Genomic DNA, 7,363 nt, shown 5'->3' with positions numbered 1-7,363 from the left:
TGAATGATGGGATCTGACCCAGGCTTTGGCTTCTAGGTGGAGAATGAATTGGGGGGTGGGATGGAAAGCAGGATCTGGAAGTGGAGAGCACAGTGTAGAGGTAAGAGGTCAGGGCAACTTAGGTTAGGGTGTTGGCCATAAGGATGGAGAACAGTGGGTAGAAATGAGACCTGGCTGGGGTGGGACTGAGAGGACCAGTTCAGGGTTGGGGTGGAGAGGGAATGAGACAGGTCTCCAGGACGCCCAGGTCTCTGGCCTGAGGCATCCAGTCAACCTGGTAAACAATGGCATGTCCAGCTGCTGTCAGAGAAAGATCTGGTGTTTACTGGACATGTGAGAACTTTTCCTCTAAAGTCCACCAAGCTGGGCAGTAAAAGTTTCCACTCTTGCTACATAAAGCTGCTGTGTGCAGGGCACGAGATGCGGTGTCATGAGCAGAGCTGGAAAGTGTTATTATCAACAGTGCAGTATAGTTTTGAATCATCTAATTCTTTCCCCAAATCTGGCATTTGAAAAAAAGCCTAGACCCTGTGGTTGGAGAGCCAGTTCTCTACCTCTGAAAGGCCTCCCTACTTCAGGGGAGCTGTTTCACGTCCCCAGAGGGCAGAGGCAGATTGTGAGAGGCTCAGGGATGGAGATTCTAGCTCAGCACAACAAAGAGGAGGTTGCTAATAACCAGCACTTTCTCATAGGGATGATCCTCCCATCACTGGGTGTATTCAAGTGGAGGCTGGCAGGAGGCTGGGGCCTCCCCAACTGGTGAGCCAGTCAGCAAGGAGACTGAGTTCCTGTGGTCGTGGACACCCCTTTCCTCTAGCCTCCCTGCATCTCCAGAGGACAGCAGCTGCCTCCCCCGTCCAGCACAGAAACCCCTCTGCCGGCTGGTGGAAGACTAAGCAGCTAAGTCACAGCTAAGCCTGCCCTGCTTGCTCTGGCTTTCAGGATCTCTGTTTCCTCCACGCGCATGGCCAGGAGAAGAGCAAACCCCAGCGTGGGCGGAGCAGTGGGGCTGTTCTGATGCTGTGCAGGCCTGTCCAAGTCCTCCTGGCTTTTCAGGAAAGGGCGTCCTCGTGTCTGTGGGGCTGCTAGAGCCAGGCATGATCGCCTGAAACAACTCCACTCGCAGGCTTGACTCCTGCAGGGACACTCCAAGGGCGTCACGGATGCGAGGAAGGGGCTCTCCTGCCTAAGCTCCTGGGGCAACCCCAGCTCCCTGACCTCTTCCCAGCACTGCTCACCAGAATTGCTGCAGCAGCTGCCCCTCAATGGATAGAACCTACCCGGGGAGCCCTCAGGGACAGGGGCCTGCACAGGCCAAGACGCAGGCTGCTTGGTCACTGCTGGGGCGGAGAGCGGGCTGACACTTCCAGAAGGCTCTGATCTCTGGCAGGCCTGATTGCTTTGCTCCGCGGCTGGTCCCAGCTGCTGCAGTGGATCTCTCTGAGCTGCTGGAGGGGAGAGAGCTGGCATCTAGTGTGCTCTGGGGTTGGGGGGAGGCTGTGCTTGTAAGAGTAAGATCCTTCTTGGTCTGAAGGAGCCCTGCCTTTGCTGATAGGACTGCAAACTTCTGTTTTGTCACAACAACAACAACAACAGAGAAGGCAGGAGGGAGGGTCAGCTGCTGAGCTGTGGCCCCACCGGAGTGGCCCAGACTTTCCAGTGGGTGCCATAGAGGAGGAGGGCCTAGCTGAGTGGGATCCCACCTCCCTGGGCTGTGGCCCCACACCTAGGGGTCGGAACAGGGATAGCAGATTAGTGTTCCAGACTTCTCAGATTGGAGGCCCAGCTGAGAGCTGGGGGTGGGGGTGCGGGGGCGGTGCTGGCTGGGGGCTGCCCTGCGGGGGTGGGGTCGGGTAGGGCAGGGCTGGAGGCTCTCTAGCTCTCCCAGCCAGCCGACCCTGTTATTTTTAGCTCTGGAATGCTCCTCCTAAGCCCCCTTCAGTTCTGTTTATCTTGCTTTTGTGTCCCTGTTTCTCTCTGGGAAACTCTACAGCAGGAATGGGATAAATGGAGGGGAGGGAGAGGAGATTAGGGTGGCCAGAAAGAATAGGAGAAATTGGCTGGGGCCAGGCTGGAGGAAGAGGTGGGTGCTGCTCCACCCCGCCCTTCCCCCAGCTCCAGAGGCTGCCTCTTTCTCCTTTCTGCATTTCTTGGGTTTGGGGCCACCAGGCAGTCCCCTCCTCCTTCCCCACCACCACTGATAAGACTTCCTCTGTGCCGGAGACTTCCAGGCCCTGGACAGCCCCATCCTCTCACCTTTCCTCCTGGGACCTCAGGTGACTGGCATCATGCCTAGAGAGGGGTGGGCGGCAGGGCCAGGACGCACTGTGGAGCCCTTTAAGGAACTCCCTTGTGAACATGAAGGAGAGGAACAGTGGGACTGGGGACAGAGCTGGTGTGAACTTGGAACCTCAGTTGCGTCCTGTGTGAAACGGGAATGACACCCGTTCTTCTCTCTGAAGGACCGTTGTTGGGCCTGTGTGAGACGGTGGATATGAAACACTATTGACGCGTGGAAGCTGTTTGAGAGAAGTTAGCCTGCGGTTGGAGGAGGGTGCGTGAGTCTCCTGGAGGCTTTTTAGCCGCACTTGGGGAAAGCCACATCCCTCCCCCAGCCTCCCCTGGGTGCCGCCAGCTGCCAAGGCTCTTGTAGGAGTGCATCACTCACCCACTGCTCCTCTTCCTCCTGCCCCCTAGACACAGGGATGCTGGGGAGGAGGAGCACCTGTGGGCTGAGGAGGGGGGCTTCCAGAGGACATGCTTCCCGCCAGCCCTCAGTCACAGACCCCAGACCTCAGGGCCAGCAGAGGAGAGGGGCAGTGGCTGGAGGCAGTGAGGAGTGGGAAGGGGAGGGGAGTGGAATCCTGAAGTTTACCGTGGTGATGGTTTCCTGACTGGGGTGGGTGCGCTGTCTCTTCCTGTCCTTTCCTTTAAGTCGCCTTCTTGGAAAATCCCACCAGCCCCCGTGGAGGGCCTGGCATCACCTGGAGCTGGAACTCAGGGGAAGAAGCCCTGGCGGTCAGCAGGGAGCCTTGGTTGTCCTGAGGCTGAAGGAGCGGCAGGAGCATTCTGGCCACTGGCTGCGGTCAGTTGATAAATGGCTGTTCTCCAGTGGCCGGCTTGAAATACCATGTGTAAAAGTGGGGTGGGCATGCCCAGGCCAGTCCTGGGTATAGGAGAGGGAGGGGGAACCATCTGGGGTGACCACTGTCCCCAGGCGTGGGACTGGCACCACTTAGAGGTGGAGAAGAGGCAGCAGCTGTCCCATCCCGGAAAAGGCACTGACCTTTAGAGCAGGAGACAGAAATAGCCGGGGAGAGGCTAGAACCTCTGTGGGAGAGAAATCCAGGCCGGGCAGGGGCAGGCCTGGACACGAGGAAGGGAAGGAAGCCCTACTCATACTGGCCACTCCAGACACTGTGCTGGGCATTTCATGTACTTCTACTTATTTCCCACCTCCAGCCTGCAGTGTGTATTATCTCCATTTCACAGGTGAGAAAACTGAGGCTCAGAGAGATGTGGCCAGGCTGGTCGTCAGCAGAGTTGGGAGGAGGACTGAACCAAGCCCAGCTGGTCTGACCATCCACTACCCACAGTGCCTGCAGCAGCCCCTTCCACACACAGTGACTTCTGTCATCGTAGTGGGTGGGGTATTCAGCTGAGTTGGCACTTGCTGCCGGCCTGATGTAGGGGGAGAAGAAATGCCGTCAATGAAGTCTGGAGGCCCCAAAGGTGAACTTCAACTACTGCTGTCTTTTAAGTGACCCCGAGCCTCTGCACCTCTGCAGCCTGTGACCAGGACTTCCCTTCCTCCCAAACAGAAAGACGGAGGCTCAGCAGTCCCCCGCCCACTTTCCCCAAACTGTGCTGGGCTTCGGGCTGGGCAGAGCCCCAGGAGACCCCACCTCTGCAGCAGTAGCAGGAGCAAGCTTGGGGGAAAGGCCCCAGAGTCTGGTAAGGAAGGCGAGAATAGCAGGCTCAAAATAACGCTGCCTGGCTGACTGGCTCCCCTGTCTGCCCTCCCCACTGACAGCTTCCCAGCCCAGGCAGCTCCCAGCTGTTTCTGCTTATCTGAAGCCAGGGAGGCTGGTTGCCTGGATACCAGTGCTTCTGATTAGTGGTTGGCTCCTTGTGGGGGCAGGCGGAACTGCCGCATCCCAGCCCGCTGGGCGTGGCATCCGCAGGCTCTGCTGAACTGGCCCTCGGAAAGGTGTCGAGGGAGGATTCGGGCAGTATGGGGGAACGCTTGGGAAAAGACCCCTTTGCCAGGAGTTGGCTCAAAGCAGTGCTTTAGAATCAGAAAATACGGGCCTTGCCACTTGCTGGCTGTGCAACTTTGGTCACGTTAACTTCTCTGAGCCTGTTTCTTTATCTGTGAAGAGGGATAAATATCCCCTGCTTCAAAGAATTGTTTAAAGAGTAAATGTGATGATTTGATGCGTGCTCAGAGCACAGTTCCCTGATGATCTTAACCCCCTACCCTCACCTGCCACAGCTGGGCCCCTCTGCATCAGGTGGTCTGTCCGTGTCCTCCAGGGAAGCTGTGTGGGGTCACTGAGGCAGGCAGCTGTGAAACCTCGGAGGAACCTGGCTTCAGGAAGAGGGCTTGCCACCCCTGCCCGGTGCCCCCAGTGCTTAGCTGGGGCCGGGGAGGTGGGCACAGGCATGGGTTAGGGAAGACTGGACAGGAGAACAGCCACTGGGAGTGGGGCGAACACAGCCCAGAGGTGGCAGCAGCCCAAGGTGGCCTGTTACTAGCCCTGGGATCAGAAGAGAGCAAAGCTATGGGTGCAGGAATGTGACCAAGAAGACATGTTCTTCTGTCTCCTTAGGTCCAGTGGTCTCTGAGGCACCTGCTCACTGGAAAGGCAGAGCCCTGGGCTGTGAGCAAGATGAGAGAAACCTGAATACACTCTACAGAAAGAATTTTCCCCAGCTCATCCCTGAGCTTTCCAGAAACCCTCTGCAGAGCCAGGCCCATGGAGCTGGCAGCTGGTCTGGATGAGAAGCAGCAAATGGCTAAAGGGCGCCAGTGACCCCTGGAAGTTGCGTGGCCATCACAGACCCTCTTCTTGACCCTCTTGACTTAAGAAAAGGGCAGAGAATAAAAGGGATGGCGGGAGGGGCACGGAGGGGCGCGCCATCTCACCAGGGCCTTTACTTTCTCTCTCTCCGAATGGAGTGTGAGATCAGCCTGTGCTGCAGCAGAGGGTGTGGAGTCCATGAATAATGCAGAGAGGAGCGTGGGGCAGCTAGAAAGTGGTTACCATTGCATTGGAGCAGGGAATGGGCCTTGAATACAAAACAGAGGGGAGACTGAGGGCTGGAGCCCAAAGAGGAGAGCTCGGTGCTGCCCTTGGGGCTCTGGGTTGAGAGACTTGCTACCCGTCCATTGGGCCCAGGTGCTGCACAGGTCTCCCTGGGCATCTGCAGCAGCCCTGGGCCTGCACACCGGGATCAACTGCTGGGTGTGCCCCGGGCCTGGCCTTCCAGCTGGTTAGGGCAGAAGGAGGCAGTGCCCCAGTCAGTACCTTCCCAGAGGAGCTGGCGCCGGCGAGCAGGGTGGAAGGAAGGCTTAGAGATGAACTTTCTCAGGGAAACTGAGGGCAATTCCAGAGACTGGGGCGGGGGGTCACTTCTAGCAGCTCAGGATTTGGGGGAGTTCTAAAGGAGGGGTGTTGCTTAAGAGTCAAAAGAAGAAAGTGAATGTCACCAGGAGGGATCTAGAGTAGGTCTGCGTGAAAAGGGCCCCCAGCTCTCCTGCACGAGAGCCCTCTCTCTTGCCCAGGAGCCCTCAGAGTTACACCCCTGCAAATCTATGGAATATTTGAACAGAAGAGAGACAAGATCAGATGTGAGCAAGCAAGTCCGCTCAGGCTACTAGGTGGAGACTGCAGGTGGCCAGGAGACCTGGATCATATTATTGTGTCGTGTATTGTCCTGCAAGATCAATAAGCCATTTATTCTCTGCTCACCTCTGCCTCCATACTTGGTGGTCACACTGTGATTTGGGAGAGAGGGAATGCAGGGGCCAGTGAAGGGACTGCCAGAGCAGTCCAGTGCCAGAGGCTGGTGTGGCCGAGGTCTGGGCAGCAGCTGAGGGGCTGTGTCCGGAGGTAGAAATGACCACTCTTGGTGATCAACTCAACATGTGTATGGGGAGAGAGGCCTCAAAGGAGACCCCCCAGCTTCTGGCCTGGGCAACCGGGTGCTGGGTGGATGGGGGTGCCTTGTATCCAGAAGAGAAGCCCCGAGGCTCTGGAGCTGGGAGGTAGAGGAAAGATGCCGAGTTTGATATTCCTCTGAGGTGACCAGCTGGCCATTGAGAATCAGGTCAGGGATCTGAGACTGGGCCTTGCTGCTGTGATGGGCTCCCTCTGAGGACAGACAGGCGGCCCAGCTCTTGCCTCCACCAGCCCACAAGAAGGAAGGGGTCAAGTGAGGCTCTATTAAGGTCCTTCTGACTGGGGCCTGGGGCTATGGGTATTTCTGTCATCCAGAGCAGCCTCCCTGCCAGGAGGGGTCCGGCTGCCTCCTTTGCTCATCCAATTTGTGAAGCCCAGGGCACCCCGAGGCCTTTCTTCTCTCCGCTTGCAGTCAGGCCCTGGAGCAGCCCCATGAGACTCTTTTTTGTGGGCAGCACCCAAGAAGAAAGGATTTCTCCTCCACCACCTCCTTCTCTGCCAGCAAAGTGCCCTGAGGGCCTCGGGTGCCCTGGCAAGAGGTGCCCTAGGGTGTTGCCCGGCGGTGGTGGGGCTTGAGTGCAACCCTTCCCCCCAACCCCGAGGGGGTAAGTGTTTATACTTCTGTTGCCTCCCAGCCCCCACCCCAGGGGCTCCAGGGCCCTCTCCTGGCAGTACCCAACTCCACACAACTGCACTAGGAAAGGGTTTCCCACAAATACGTCCCCAGACAGCATGTGCACGCAAACAATCCAATTATAGGTGCAAACAGCAGCCTGGAGAGAGGGATAGCCCATGAGTGGCCCAAACAAAGGAAGAAAGGAAACAAGTTCAACTGAGATTGGAGGGGAGGGGTCTCGAGCGGGCTACTTGGAGGGGCCCAGGATGCCGGGAAAGGCCGCAGAACAGCAAGGAGGAGGCGGCTCTGGGGCTGGCAGGAGACAGAGCGTCTCAGGGATCTGGTGAAGACAAGTGGGTGTCAAGTGGAATGGGAAACAGAGGAATGCAAAGTAAAGGAGTCCCAGCAGGTTCTGGAAAATAAGGTATCATTTCTTCACATGTGCTTCATTGGTGTCCACACCTGCTGAATTCTGAGGAATTTTCCAGAAATGCAGAGAAAGGACACAGTCCTGGTCCTGGAGCAGCTCACAGCTGTCAGGGCAGAGACAGGGCAGGGCCCA

The 7,363-nt window shown here is 57.4% G+C and overlaps 1 long non-coding RNA gene and 1 other non-coding gene across 2 annotated transcripts; both read left to right on the top strand.

Moving 5' to 3' along the window:
• Positions 1-1,627: 1,627 nt before the first annotated feature.
• LOC116281105 (small nucleolar RNA SNORA17) lies at positions 1,628-1,727 on the top strand. The gene has a single exon (XR_004190561.1). It is a non-coding gene; the product is annotated as a small nucleolar RNA SNORA17 (small nucleolar RNA).
• Positions 1,728-2,327: 600 nt separating this feature from the next.
• Positions 2,328-6,661, top strand: LOC140697154 (uncharacterized). Its single transcript, XR_012073993.1, has 5 exons — positions 2,328-2,554; positions 2,936-3,085; positions 3,493-3,732; positions 3,822-3,954; positions 4,833-6,661. It is a non-coding gene; the product is annotated as an uncharacterized lncRNA (long non-coding RNA).
• Positions 6,662-7,363: the final 702 nt, after the last annotated feature.

This window comes from Vicugna pacos, chromosome 6 (assembly GCF_048564905.1).
Source record: "Vicugna pacos chromosome 6, VicPac4, whole genome shotgun sequence".
NCBI classification, from domain to species: Eukaryota; Metazoa; Chordata; class Mammalia; order Artiodactyla; family Camelidae; genus Vicugna; species Vicugna pacos.
The sequence above is the reverse complement of the archived record's forward strand: the minus strand, read 5'-3'. Positions and strand labels throughout refer to the sequence as shown.